This window comes from Pseudorca crassidens, chromosome 20 (genome assembly GCF_039906515.1).
Source record: "Pseudorca crassidens isolate mPseCra1 chromosome 20, mPseCra1.hap1, whole genome shotgun sequence".
In the NCBI taxonomy this organism is placed as follows: domain Eukaryota; kingdom Metazoa; phylum Chordata; class Mammalia; order Artiodactyla; family Delphinidae; genus Pseudorca; species Pseudorca crassidens.
In genome coordinates this window covers 9,685,269-9,700,598 of record NC_090315.1, presented here as the reverse complement: position 1 = coordinate 9,700,598, position 15,330 = coordinate 9,685,269, and the positions used below count along the sequence as shown (strand labels likewise).

The 15,330-nt window shown below is 47.9% G+C and overlaps 1 protein-coding gene across 8 annotated transcripts in view; it reads left to right on the top strand.

The window, feature by feature from the left end:
- BICRA (BRD4 interacting chromatin remodeling complex associated protein) overlaps positions 1-15,330 on the top strand; it is a 76,031-nt gene that overhangs the window by 22,460 nt on the left and 38,241 nt on the right. Inside the window, exon 2 of one of the 8 annotated variants that reach the window (XM_067720035.1) lies at positions 609-810. The exons of the other annotated variants lie outside the window; for them this stretch is intronic. The gene's annotated coding sequence lies outside the window, so the exon portion shown is untranslated. The remainder of the gene's footprint in view (positions 1-608; positions 811-15,330) is intronic. 8 annotated transcript variants of the gene reach the window in all.

The following is a 15,330-nucleotide window of genomic DNA, read 5'->3' as shown; positions in this document are numbered from 1 at the left end:
CCTTTATTCTCAGTGGCTTCAGTGTACTAAGTGGCTTCAAAGCATTTTTCTCACACATGTTATAGACCAGTGAGGGTGTTTCTGGTGGGGCAGCCTCATGTGAACGCATTGAGAGAACCAGACTCCTTCCCTAGAGTGGCTTTGCCCTCCCCTAAGCCTGTGGAGTCCACTGTAGATGAAGAAGTGTGGAGGGATGTCTTTTGTGGCAGGCCTGGAAAGTACGAATGTCACTTTCACTTATGTTCTGTTGGCCAGAATTCAGTCATGGGACCACACCCAGCTACAAGGGATGCTGGGAAATGTAGTCCAGGGAAAGAAAATGGTTGGGGGGAACATACAGCAGTCTTCACCATAGTGGGTGTGTATTTGTAGATGCCTGGGTGGCCAGTGGAATGAGTGGGAAGGTCTCAGTCAATGGGAGGGGGCATCTGGATTAGCTGTTTTCCTGACCTTTGGACCTGTGGTCTCTGATAAGACATATATTTCACACCATGATCCAGGAGGGATACACACACACACACACCTGAAACAAAGTTTTGTGGAACACTTAGCTGAACCACCTTTGAGTCATTCAATATGTTTTTTCAATTTTCCTTCATTTGTTTCAGTGATGGTTGAGACTCACTATACTGATTTCATCATTGCTCAAATTTTCCAACTCACAATTTGAAAAGCGCTGAAAATGAAAGTAGAGATGTGAGGAACCGTATGGGCAACTTCTACACTCCTGAGAGAGTACCACCTCAATTCCCCATGCGTCCCAGGCCCAGTTCCAGAAGCGCGTTGGAGGCATTGGGGCAATTCTGGAAGGTTAGAACACTTAGAACAAAATCTACTCGCTTCCCATGCTTACTGCCCCCCCCACCCCAGCTACTTCTCTGACATCCTTTCCAGTGCCCTCCACCCACCTCACAATGATCTAGTTGTTCTTGGTGCCTATCAGGCACATTCCTGCCTTAGGGCCTTTGCACTCACTGTTCCCTCAGCCTGGGATGCTTTGCCCTCATCTATTTGCATGGCTCCCTTCATTTCAGTCTGCTTCAGTGTCACATGTATTGACCAGCCTGTTTTAAAACTAAAGCCTCCCCTTCCCCATCATTCCCTTATCCTGCCTTTTGAGCTCCTCCTGGCCACTTGCCACTAGCCAATATCACGTAGATGACTTTTTTTTTTTTTTTACCAATTTATGGTTTGCTTCTTCCAGGAGAATTTAGCTCTATGAGGGGTCTCCCAGGGCCTGGGGCATAGTAGGTGTTCACTGAATATTTGTTGAGTGAATGAATGCAAATGTTTTGGTTTTGTGTTTTTTTCTCCCTGCCCAGTGGGAAAGCAGCTTCCTCTCATCAGCATTTTGGGAAGGTGAATTGTCCACAGGGTGTTGTAAGAGAGGGTCTGGGTGGGGGTCGGGTGAGAGGGGGAGAACCGAGCTGGGAAAGCTGTTCCCAGGAATTCTGTGGAATCAATAGCTTGGTTGCTTGACGTGAGAACATATGTCTATAGATTATTATTTCATAAAAGAATCGCTTAGGAACTGTGTGTGTTTTTCTGTCCCCCCTGCTGAAATAACAGTCCTAAATCTCACCTCCTCACCAACTTAACCTCCCAAGGCACCGCAGAGCGTGGCGGGGCAGAGGGGGGTTCCCTCAGGTCCCTCTGGCCTGATTTGCTCTGTGTGTGTGTGTTTTCACTTTTTGTTGAAGTCTAAAGGTTTCTGTGTTTGCTTGGTTTTGTGTTTTGAAGTATAAAGGTATTTCTGCCTCCGAAATCAGCACTTTACACACTTAGAAAATTCTACAAACCCAGCACATTTCACATGCCTTTGTGGTTTGTGTGTTTTCTTGCCCATTTTTGGCTTTGGTGGGGTTGGGGGGTGGGGTGTGGTGGATGGAATGAGAGGCTAAATCTTCACACTCACCTCTCACACGTGCAGCCCCCATCCCAGGGCCAGTAGTGGGTACAGAGGGCAGTGACCCAGGGACGTGCTGGGGGTGTCCCCCCTGGGTCATGGAGGGCACCCAGGAAATTCAGCGAGGGCTGGAGGCGGGGGTCCAGGCGGTGCCCCGTGCATTTGGGGGGCAGGGGCCGTGCTGAGGGAACATGTTCTGGGAGGATGTGCAGCCTGGTAAGTGCAAGTTGGGAGTCATGGTCCGGGTGGGGGTGGGGGTGGGGGTGGGGGTGGGGATGGGGATGGGCCATGTGACCCGTTCCTTCCTCCCTCTCTCCCTCCCTCCCTCCCTCCCTTCCTTCCGGTTTTTCCTTGCTTAAAATTTTGAGCAGCTTTATTGAGATATAATTCACATAACCATAATTCCCCCATTTAAAGCATACAGTTCAGTGGTTTTCTGGTACATTCCCAGAGTTGTGCAGCCATCCCCACAACCTAGTTCCAGAACATTTTCATCCCCCCAAATGGGAACCCCGTCTCCTTAACAGTTGCTCCCCATTCCCCCTTCCATCCAGCCCCTGGCAAGCCCCAACCTGCTTTCTGTCTCGTGAATTTGCCTGTTCTGGACATTTTCTATGAATAGAACCCTACACTCTGCGGCCTTTTGGGTCTGGCTTTCATGCAGTGTGTTTTCAAGGTTCATCCACGTTGGAGCATGGATCAGTGCTTCATTCCTTTTTTTTTTTTTCTTTTTAAACATTGAGATATTTGCATACCATGAATTTCTCCCCTTTAAGTGTACAAGTCAGTGGGTTTTAGTACATTTACAGAGTTGTGCGACCATCCTCACAGTCTAGTTCTAGAACAATTTCATCACCCAAAAGGAAACCCTGTATATTTCCCCCCAATCCCTGGCAACCATTCATTTACTTTATCTTTGGGGATTTACCTTTCCTGAACATTCGTACAAATGGAATCGTTTAAGATGTGGTCTTTTCTGTCCGGCTGCTTTCATTTCACGTATTGTTTCCAAGGTTCATCCACGTTGTAGCCTGGATCAGTGCTTCCTTCCTTTTTATGGCTGAATAATATTCTGTTGTACAAATGTACCGCATCTGGTTTATCCACCTGTCAATTGGTGGACATTTGGGTTGTTTCCACTTTTTGTCAACTGTGAATAAAGCTACTTGGTGGCTGTTTCTTCAGCTGAGGTGGGAGATGGCATCTCCAGCCACCCCCTGCCTAGGCCTGTGCTTCCTTTGTGTGCTGACAGGTACACAGGCTTCCCCTTCCCTCTCTCCCTCCCCGCCCTTCCTCTTTTCCTTTCTCTTCCCCATCTTCCTGTTCTTCCTGTGTTGTATCTCCCCCTCCCCCAGCCTCAGCCGAGGGCTTAGGAGTCTGGAAATCATTTCCAGGGAGCCCTGGGCAGTCCCACAGGGCGGTTCTGCTCTCCCAGCAGGGAAGCCTCAGCCCTGCCTGGCCTCCCACCCCTGGGAGGGAACAGAGGGGACAACCAGATCCTTCTAACCCAGCCCCAGGGGAGATGTGTGGGGACAGGGCCACATGTAGGAAACAGCTTTTCTTTGGGGCTTAAAACAATTTTTGTTTCTTTTTTTTAAATAGGAACAACGCACCCAAGTAGAAAACTCGAATAATATCAGAGATTTCTAGTGAAAAGTCTCCCTCCCTCTCCCAGCTCCCAGCTATCTGTACCCACATCCTCTTCCCAGAGGTAAATGGTTATAGTTTGGGGCCCTCTTTTCAAACAGACATTTTGTGCATGTGTAAGCATCTCTCCCTCTCTCTCTTCTCCTTCTCCCTCCTTCCTTCCCTCCCTCTCTCTTCATGCCCCACCCCCCCATTTTTTAAGGCACTAATGACAAGTTATTCTAACACTGTTCTGCCCTTTGCCTTTAGCTTTTAATGATATATCCTGGAGGTTCTAACTTGTCAAGTTCTGTGTCTTTCTCAGCTGCATGGTATTTATTCCATTGGAGGGCCCTAACTTGCTGAACCAGTCCCCATCTGCTGGAAACTTAGGTTAGTTCTAGGCTATCACAGACAAGACCACAGTGAGGTACCGTGTGTACACCTGTTGATTTGCATGAATGTGAGTAATGTGAGTCCCGTGTAAATTAAAAGCCCAGAGGTGGAATTGCTGGGACAAAGGGTGTGCAGAAGAAAAGAAATATTTATTAATGAAAATTTCCAACTGTATACAAAATTAGAGAGAACTGCATAATGAACCCTCCTTACTTATCCCCAGGCTCCATAGATCGAGATCTGGCCACACTTGCTTGTATCGATATCTTTTTTGTTGCTGTTGAAGTATCAATATTTTAAAGCAAATCCCAGATCTCCTGTCATTTTAATTCTACAAACTCGTGTGTATTTAAAAAGCAAAACTAGGCATTTTCTTACATAGCCGCAATGACATTGTCAAACCTAGTAAAAATTATGGTCATTTGGTATCATCAAGGGATGTGCTTTTTTTTTTTGGCGGTACGCGGGCCTCTCACTGCTGTGGCCTCTCCCGCTGCAGAGCACAGGCTCCGGACGCGCAGGCTCAGCGGCCATGGCTCACGGGCCCAGCCGCTCCGCGGCATGTGGGATCTTCCCGGACCGGGGCACGAAGCCGTGTCCCCTGCATCGGCAGGCAGACGCTCAACCACCGCGCCACCAGGGAAGCCCCGGGATGTGCTTTTTTTAATGACTTTTTTTATGGAGATGTGATTCACATACCATAAAATTTACTGTCTGAAAGTACACAGTTCAGTGGGTTTTAGTATATTTACAAGGTTGTACAACCATCACCGTTTTCTGATTCTGGAATATTTTCATCAGCCTCAAAAGAAATCCCATTTCCATGAGAAGCCTCCTCATTTCCCCCAGCCCTCCTTCCCCATTACAAGCCCGTGATCACCATTACTCTACTTTCTGTTTCTATAGATTTGCCTGTCTGGACATTTCACAGGAGTGGAATCATACAGTGTGTGTGTGGTCTTTTGTACTTGGCATCTGTCACTGAGTATAATGTTTTCCAGGTTCGTCCGTGTCGTAGCATGGATCAGCGCTTCATTCTTCTTTCTGGCTGATTAATGTTCTATTATATGAATATACCAGGTTTTATTTATCCACTGATAGACATTTGGGTTGTTGCCACTTTCTTGTCTCTTGTGAACATGCTGGTATGGGCATTTGTGCACAAGTCTTTTTGTGGTTGTATGTTAATTCTCTTGGGTCTATACCTAGGAGTGGAATTCCTGGGTTAAATGATAACTCCGTGTTCAGTTATCAAGGGACTGCCGGACTTTTTCCCCCAGCGGCTGCACCAGTTTGCTTTCCCACCAGTAATGCATGAGGATTCCAATTTCTCTCTTCTAACATAACCATCCTACTGGGTGTGGGGCGGTATCCCATTATGTTTTGTTTTTTTAAAAATTTTTTATTTATTTTTGGCTGCATTGGGTCTTTGTCGCTGCGCATGGGCTTTCTCTAGTTGCAGCGAGCGGGGGCTACTCTTCGTCGCGGTGCGCAGGCTTCTCATTGCCGTGGCTTCTATTGTTGCAGAGCACGGGCTCTAGGCGCGTGGGCTTCAGTAGTTGTGGCACGTGGGCTCTAGAGCGCAAACTCAGTAGTTGTGGCGCACAGGCTCAGTAGCTCCGCGGCATGTGGGATCTTCCCGGACCAGGGCTCGAACCCGTGTCCCCTGCATTGGCAGGCAGATTCTTAACCACCGCGCCACCAGGGAAGCCCCCCATTATGGTTTTGACTTGCATTTCTCTAATGGCTAATGATGTTGAACATCTTTAAATGGGGTGGGGGTGTGCATCTAAATTCTCATCTCTATTTCCACTTGGCGGATGGGACCACTGTTTTTCACTGCCTTGTCTTTAATTTTCCCCCAAACACTCTCCTTCCCTCTTCCCTGCCTGTTTTCTCTGCCCCTGCTTTCTGTGTCTTGACTGAGTAGTCTTTGTGTACAGAGACCTCCAATCCTTCTTGCTGCCTGTCATTCAGGGGATGAAATCTGGGCTTCATGGTGGTGTGGGCTCATGCCCTTCTCTGGGGCAGCACGCAGTGTGCAGTGTAGGTGGTTGGTGGTGTCGGCCTGCCCAGTGGGGACCCAAGCTCCACCCCTTACTTGCTGTGTGACTTGGGGCCAGTGCCTTCGCCTCTCTGAGCTTCAGATCCTTGAGGTTAGTGGTGAAGCCCATTTCTTTCCATCTTCCCTTGTGCTTTCTCCTTCTTTTCTTTACTAGATACTTATTGAGCATTTTGCAATTCACATCCCCAAATGGGAGTAACATGTATCCCTTAGCTCACTTATTCAGCAGTTATTTACTAAGTGCCTATTATGTGCCAGGCACTATTCTAGGAGGGGGGATATAGCATGAACAAGACAAAAATCCCCGCTGTCTGGGGACTGACTGGCTGGTGGGGGAGACCCATGATAGGACTCATCAGAAGGTACTGAATGCAGTGGAGAAAAAGGGAAAGTGGGTGGAGAGGGCTGGTGGTGCGAGTGGTCATTTTAACCTGCCCTCGCTGAAAATGTGACATTTGAGCAAAGACCTGAAGAAGGTGAGGTGGAAGCCCCGTAGCTATCTGCAGGAAGGGTGTTCCTGACAGAGAACAGCAAGTGCAAAGGTCCTGAGGCAGGGAAGTGAAGATACTTGCCCCAATTCACAGCTGGTAACTTGTGGAGTCACAGTTTGAACCAGGCAGTCTGGAGTTAGAGTTTGTTTTTGTTTTTGTTTTGTAATGAACTTCATTAAGGTATAATTTATATTTAATGTGATACATCCGTTTAAAAATGTTTTTAATTTAATTTTTTTAATTGAAGTGTAGTTGATTTACCATGTTTCAGGTGTACAGCAAAGTGATTCAATTATACATATATTCTTTGATTTATTTATTTTTGGCTGCATTGGGTCTTCGTTGCTGCGTGCGGGCTTCTCATTGTGGTGACTTCTCTTGTTGCGGAGCACGGGCTCTAGGTGCATGGGCTTCAGTAGTTGTGGCTCACTGGCTTCAGTAGTTGTACCTTGCGGGCTCTAGACCACAGGCTCAGAAGTTGTGCCACACAGGCTTAGTTGCTTCGTGGCATGTGGGATCTTCCCAGACCGGGGCTCGACCTGTGTCCCCTGCATTGGCAGGCGGATTCTTAACCACTGCGCCACCAGGGAAGCCCCATATATATATTCTTTGTCAGATTCTTTTCCATTATAGATTATTACAAGATATTGAGTGTGGTTCCCTGTGCTATACGATAGGTCCTTCTTGTGTATCTATTTTATATATAGTAGTGTGTATCTGTTAATCCCAAATTCCTAATTTATCCCTCCCCCCAAGTGATACATCCATTTTAAGGGTACTTATTGGATGCATTTTGACAAATCAGTACTATTGTGTAACCGCCTTCCCGGTCAAGGCACAGAACATTTGCTAGCATTTGATGAAAGCAGAATCACACAGCCTGTATTCTTCGGTGTCTGGCTCCTGCCACCCAGCGCAGTGATTCTGAGGTTCATCTATGTTGCGCATCTTAGTGGTTCGTTTCCTCTTGTTGCTGTGCAGTAATTCCATTGTGCAGATATAATACATTGCGATCTGTTTATCCCTTCGGCTGTGGGTGCACCTTTGGGCTGCTGCCAGTGTTCGGCCATTACACACGAAGCTGCTGTGAACATTCGGGTACTAATCATCGTGTGACATATGCCATCCTTTCTCTTGGGTAAATACCTAGGCATGGAATGGCTGGGTTGGATGAGGATATGTTTAAATTTATTAGAAACTGTCAAGCCATTTGACAAAGTGGCCGGAACATTTAACATTACCCCATCCGTGCATAAGAGTTCCAGTTGCTCCACATCCTCACCACCACTTGCTGTTATCAGTCTTATAAATTTTCAAATGGGTATGTAGTGGTGTCTCATTATGGTCTTAATTGAAATTTCCCTCATGACTAAAGATGTCGAATATCTCACTGGCTTAGGCGCCATTTGTAGGTCTCCTTTCGCTCGTTTTTAAGTTGGGTTGTTGGTCTTCTTATTGTGTTGTAGTATTTCTTTATATATTCTGAATATATGTCCTGGTCTGATATATGTGTTGTGAACATTTTCTCGCAACATGTGAGTCCATTCTTGTTATTTGCAGTAGGTGTGTTCTGTAAGGTTGACAAAGTCACCACATTGGGGTCTTTTCAGAGATCCTGCTGGCTTTCCAAGTGGCGGGTAGCTAACTGAGGCCCCAGCTGATGTGCCACTGTGGTGATTCCCCCCACCAGCTTACATCCCAATCCAGATACCTCTCAAGACCACCCTGTCTCTTCCGCAAGCGCCCTGGCATCCCTGTTCCCACCTGATGCCTCCTCTGGTGCTTCTCTTTAAATGGCTTTATGGGATGTAATTCGCACACCCTCCAATTCACCAGTGGCTCTTCCTATATTCACAGAGTTGTACAACCATCAACACAATCAATTTTTGAACATTTTCATTCCCCCCTAAAAGAAACTGGCAACAGTCCCCTGCCAGGTGGCCCTGGACAGACAGGCAAGGGAGAAGAAGGTTGAGGAGGCCCATGTCGCTGGAGCTGAGTGGAAAAAGGAGGGAGGGAGGGCAGGGAATGAGGGCAGTGGGAACAGGGCCAGTTCCTATGTGGCCTGGTGGGCCTCCGTGAGGACTTTGCTTTGACTCCGAGTGAGACAAGAACTCTGCTCGGATTCAGGGCAGAAGAGGGACAGGAGGTGACTCAGGGTCAAACCAGATCCCTAGACTGGGAGTGGGGGTGGGGAGATCCCTAAACTGGGAGTGGGGTGGGGGGACTGTTGCGGAGGCTGCTGAAGAAATTCAGGCATGATGTGGGTTCGGGAACTATTTATTGATTTTTGAATTGAATGAAGGAATGATTTCAGCAAAGCAGTAGGAGAAGCAAATGTGCAGGGAAGAGGGCTAGAAGGTCAGTCCCAGCCACACTCCAAAACCAGCCTCTCATGCTTCTGCCCCCTAGAACAAGCAGGGTATCGGTAGGACCCAGCCACTTAACAACCAAAAGCCTGGCTTCCAGGCAGACCTACTTTGTGACCTGGGGCATGCTCAGGGGGGTGTTGCCTCAATTTTCGTTCTGTAAAATGGGAATAATCAAGTGCCTGGGTGTGGTTAGTACATGTTTGGTAGTTTTCTTTTCTTTTTAATTTTGAAATAGAGTGTTCATACAGAAGAGTAGAAAACGTGTCTTCCACCTAGCAATGATCAACTAACACTCTCACACTTTTTTTTTAAACAGCTTTATTGAGCTTCAATTCACATATCATACCCATTCGCAGGGATGGGTAACCATCACCATTTCAATTTAAAACATTTTCATCACCCCCAAATAAACACTGTGCCCCTGAGCCATCACCCTCCCCCGCCACTCCCATCCATCCCAGGCCTGGCGGCCACTGATCTACTTTCTGTCTCTGTGGATTTGTCTATTCTGGACATTTCATATAAACAGAGTCATATAATATGTGGTCTTTTGTGCCTGGCTTCTTTCACTTGGCATGATGGTTTCTCTGTTCATCCCTGCTGTAGCATGTGTCAGTGCTTCCTTCCTTTTCGTGGCTGAGTAATATTCCATTGTATGGATGGACCACATTTTGTTTCTCCATCCATCAGTTAACGGGCGTTTGGATTGCTTTTACCTTTTGGCCATTATGAATAATGCTGCCGTGAACATTTGTGTGCATGTTTTTCAGTGCATACGTATTTTCATGTTTCCTGGGTAATGTAGCCAGGAGTGGAATTGCTGGGTCATAGCGTCACTCTGTTTAATCCTTCGAGGAGCTGCCAGACTGTTTCCCACGTGATCACACCATGTTACATTCTACCAGTAGTAGATGACGGAGACAGTTATTCTTTTGTATTCTTCTGTCTTCTCCCCCTTTGGGGGAACTTTCTGTTGAATTACAACATGGAGAAAAGAGCACACATCATAAATGTCCAGTTGGATGAATTTTTTGCACATTGGACACACCCATGTAACTGGCTCCCAGATTTAAAAACAAAACACACAAAAAACCCCCAGAACATGACCCCCTCCCAAAAGATGCCCCAACCCTTTCTGGCCCCTCCATATGCCCCCCACCCCTCCAACCCCCAGGGAACCACCGTCCTGATTCTAACTCCATAGTTAAAAGTGGGTGTGTACTTTACACATGAAACCATACAGTGGTGTTTTCTTTCACTCAACATGATGTTTGTGAGATGATTCCATGTTGTATATACCAGTAGTTTGTTCCTTTTTCATTGCCGTGTAGTATTCCATTATGTGATAGACCGCAGCGTATTCATGCATTCTTCCACTGATGGGCATCTGGGTTGTTTCCAGTTCAAGGGTGCTGTGAACATTCTAGAATGTTCTACATCTGCCCCATTATTCATAAGGGTGGAATTAGAGTAGCCCCAGGCTCTGTGTGATGCCAGGTAGAAATTATCTGTAGGCTCCCCTCCCTTCTTGACGGAGGTGTGCCCCCCATCGCATGTTCTAGAACCCTCCTGTCTGAGTGAGGGTTGAAAGCCATCATGGCAGTCCCTGCTGCTGGTGTTGGTTATGTAACTCTTGCTCTGTGGACTTGAGAGATGTTGTCTTCCACAGCGCCTGTGAACGAGCCGTCCACAATGTCAGTGGGGATGCGGGCGTTGTCTGGGGGTCCTGCCCCTGTGGAGGGTTCCTAACCAGCTTGACAGGGTTCATCAGGGTGGTGTCTGTACACATTCTGCACACTTGCTTGGAGTTTTTATTGTCTTCCATATTGGGGTGGCTCCTGGCACTTGGGGCAGGAGCCACTGGTGTAGACTGATTGGATTAATTTGCCTCCTGGGTTGGTGTGCAGGGTGGGGCGGGTGGTAAGTCCTGTGGAGCATCCCCCCACTGTCCTGGGAAGATGCGCCCACCTCCTCTCTCTCTCCGTGTCTGACTGTCTCTGAGACGTTCTCTATGGCATCGGCCCCATCAGCACCTCTGCTCAGTTCTCCCTTCTCTGAGCAGCTTTCTGTGGTGAGGCCCGATTTCACCCCTCCCCCACCTGTGACCTTTCACCTCCTCTCCCATCTGCCCCTGACAGGTTCCCTCTGGGCCCCTGGGCCTTGCTCTCATCCCAGTGGCCGGTCCCCCATTGTGAGCCCTGCCCTGTGGGTCCCTGGTCAGCCTGTGATGTGTCCCCCCTGCCCACCACGCCCTCCCCCAAACCTGGTCACACACCTACTCTGTTCAGAATCAGCTGTGACCACTGAGAATGGTGCCCCTCTGTCATTCAGTCCATGTTTACACAGAGGGAACACAACAGACCGAAACCTGGGCTCACCCGCTCCTCCTCGCAGAGTCAGGCAATAGATAAGATAAATCAGAGTCACGCGTGAGATAGTAATCAGAGCTTTGAAGTAAAGCAAAGCAGGAGAGGGAGGTGGAAGTGCTGGGTGAGGGGGTGGGGATCGTGACTGCCAGCAGAATCAGGTTGAGCCTCACTGATCTGGTGCAAAGGTCCTGAGGCAGGTGTGTGCCTGGGGCGTCGGAGGAATATGGTGCAGGCTGGTGTGGGTGGAGGGGAGTGAAGGAGGGAGAGAGGGTGAGAGGTGAGGACAGAGGTGGGATGGGGGCAGGTGATCACAGTAAGAACTTGGACTTTGATTCTGAGTGAGGCAGGAGCCATGGGAGAGCTCCGAGCAGAGGAGGGACGTGAGCAGACTTGCATTCTAACATGATCCCTTTGGTCACCATGTGGGGATGAGATTGTAGGAGAACCAGGGCAGAATCAGGGGGACAGAGGGGACAGAACCTGGTTGATGTTTGTCACAGCCAAAAACCAACATCACTATGAACCCAACTCCAGAATTGATTCAGATTTCCTTAGTTTCCCCCTGATGTCCTTTTTCTGTTCCAGGACTCCACCTAGCACACCGCGTTATACGTTGCGTCGTCATGTCTCCTTAGACCTCTCTTGGCTGTGACAGTTTCTCAGACTTTCCTTACTTTTGATGGCCTCGACATTTTGGGGGACTACTGGCCAGGGATTTTGGAGAATGTGCCTCTCTCGGGATTTGTCTGATGTCTTTCTCGTGATTAGACAAGGGGTTAGGGGTTTGGCGGGAAGACCACAGAGATAAAGTGCCCTTCCCATCTTATCACATCATACTATCCACTTGACTTATGATGGCTGACACTGACCTTGATCGCCTGGCGGAGGCCACAATACTTCTGATTCTACACTCCTGGCAGTGAAAATGGTAAGCGTGTGCCTGACGCATATCTATTTACTTGCATCCATTCGTTTTAATCCTCACAACCCTCTGAGGTGGGCGCTACTTTTAATCCCATTTTATAGAGAAAGAAACCGTAGGGAAAGGGAGGCTGAAGTGACTCGCCTGAGGTCACACGTCAGTTAAGCGGCATTTGAGCCCAGAGGTCTGGTTCCAAAGTCCAGGCCTTAACCGTCACCTGTTTTTTATAAACTGTATACGTACATGACTCCATTTTGGCACATTATAAAAAAATACATAAAAATGTACATTAAAAACAGGTGAGGAAGATTTTTAAAAATCAAACATTTTAAAGAGCATATTTATCAATAGTCATTGCTAATGATAAAACCTAAAGTCTCTATTTTGAATGATGTTCTTGATAATTAAAGTTTCAGTCAACTTTTTGCCAGTTCTGCTGGAAACATCACTGATTTTACTTTTTTTTTTAATTTATTTTTGGCTGCATTGGGTCTTCTTTGCTGCGCGGGCTTTCTCTAGTTGCGGCGAGCGGGGGCTACTCTTCCTTGCGGTGCGCGGGCTTCTCATTGCAGTGGCTTCTCTTGCTCCGGAGCACGGGCTCTAGGCACACGGGCTTCAGTAGTTGTGGCACGTGGGCTCAGTAGTTGCGGCTCGCAGGCTCTAGATCGCAGGCTCAGTAGTTGTGGCACACAGGCTTAGTTGCTCCGTGGCATGTGGGATCTTCCCAGACCAGGGCTCAAACCCGAGTCCCCTGCATTGGCAGGCAGATTCTTAACCACTGTGCCACCAGGGAAGTCCCTGATTTTACTTTTTAATATGGCTTAAAAAGAGCTTACAATAGGAACAGCTTACAATAGGAATGGGACCATCGTCTTTATTTTCTGCTTACATTGACTGTGTTTTCTTTTTTTGAGATAACATTCACATAGCATAAAAATTAACCATTTTGAGGGGGAAGGGATAAATTAGGAGTTTGGGATTAACAGATACACACTACTATATATAAAAGAGATAAACAACAAGGACCTACTGTGTAGCACAGGGAACTATACTCAATATTTTGTAATAACCTATAAGGGAAAAAGCAACTGAAAAATTATATATATATATATATGTATATCTGAATCACTTTGCTGTACACCTGAAACTAACACAACATTGTAAATCAACTATACTTCAATTTTAAAAAGTTAACCATTTTAAAGTGCACGGTTCAGTGGCTTTTAGTACGCTAATAACGTTATGCAACCATCACCTCTATCTAGTTTCCTGCCAACCCACCTATCGAGGATAATTTCGTTGCCCAAAAGGAAACCCTGTACCCATTAAGCAGTTTCTCTTCGTTTCTCCTCCCCCAGCCCCTGGCAACCCCTAATTTGCTTTCTGTCTCTGTGGATTTACCTTTTCTGGACATTTCTTAGAAATGGAATCATACGATATGTGACCTTTTGTGTCTGTAGCTTATGATTTTTAATCTTTTGGTTTCTTTGTGAGTCCTTTCTTATGCCCTCTGTCTCTTTTTGTGAGGATAGTTTCATTAAAAGTTGATAATGTGATCTATAAGTCAAGTTACTTGAGAATGTATTGTCAAGCAAAGGGACATCATGGTCTCTGCTTTGGGGACCTTGTACCCTTCTGAGGCACCTTGCTGCCTGGACTGTCCATCACCTTCTGCCCAGCATCAATCCATCTATTGATTACCTGTCCAGCTGAATATGTTTTATCTCCGAGATTAGGGAATAACTAGAAATTGACATTTTACTAATGGAAACAAACAGAGAGCCCAGGATGAGTATGGACATCTGGTCTGAGGCCAGAGTGGCCAGTGGCCACATTGATGGGGAAGGGAGAGACTTGATAAACCAAGCTGGGGACCAAAAACTAGTCATTCATTTGGAAAGAGGTGAAATGGGATCCCTACCTTACACCGTATACCCCCAGATGGTTTAAGGATTCAAAGTCAGATGTAAACCGCCAATCTCAGTTTAGACTTTGGGGAAAGGCCAGGTTCTGAAACAAGACACACAAAGAGCTGCTGGGTGAGGAAGATTTGAAGGCCTTGCATATCTCAGCTATTTTTCTCTGTCTCTGAGGCTCTGAGCAGCAGCCCTCCCTGCATGGTCCTGGGCGGGAGGCCAACCCCTCTCCTAATAAGATAATTAGTAGCTTTGGGACCATCAGAATACCTTAGCGAGAAATGGCCTTAGCTGGGGCAGTTGCTTGATCAACCAAGAGAGCTGGCGTAAGGGCGCGTGTGCACTTCACATCCTGCCTGGCCGCCCACTTTTAGCTGCTCTGCCCTGCTGTCCGGCTCAGATTCCAGCGGGCCCTTGACTCTGCTCTTTCCCCTACACCTCCTGGTCAGTCCGTGTGCGGACCCTGTTGCTTTGCCATCAAATCCAGACTCCAACCACTTTTCGCCTCTTCCCCTGCCACCATTGCCTCCTCTCTGGGCTCCCTGCTCCCATCCTCACCTCCTGCAATTTGTTCTCCACTCAGCAGCCGGAGGGATCCTGTGAAAACCCAAGTCAGGTCACGTCCCCGGACTCACCCAGAATAAAAGCCCGAGTCCTCACCACGGCCCACCAGGCCCTCTGTGGCTGACCCTCATCGTCTCCTCAACCCCGCTTCACCTCCTTGCTGTCGCTCAAGCATCCCCAGCGTGTTTCTGCCACAGGACCTTTGCATCTGCTGTTCCTTCTTCCTGGACCACCCTTCCCTGGGTGTCTGAATCGCTCCTTCCCTTACCTCCTGCACATCAGCTCAGACTCCCCTTTTTCTGTGAGGCCGCCCCAACCACTTTCGCTAAAAATGCACCCGCAGCCCTCCCCGCCCCCTCCCCACAGCATCTTTCTCCCGCCTCCTTGCTCTCCTCCTCTCGGCACCATGTCTTTGTTCGTGGTCTGACTCCTGTCCTAGAACGTCACCAGGAGAGTAGGGATGTCTGTCGTCCTTGCCGCTGTCTCCCCAGCAGTGAGTGGGGCAGTGGAGAGTCCTGGGAAGGACGTGACCTCAAATCAAATGGATCTCTTTGGCCCGAGTGGGGAGCTGAGTTTAGAAGGGACCCGAGAGGAAGCCAGAGGCCGGTTAGCGACTCCGCTGCAGCCCTCCAGGGGTGAGCACAGATAGGGTTAGACGGACGATGCTGCTTGTAAGTAAGCCCTGGAGGAGGGTGGGGGGCAT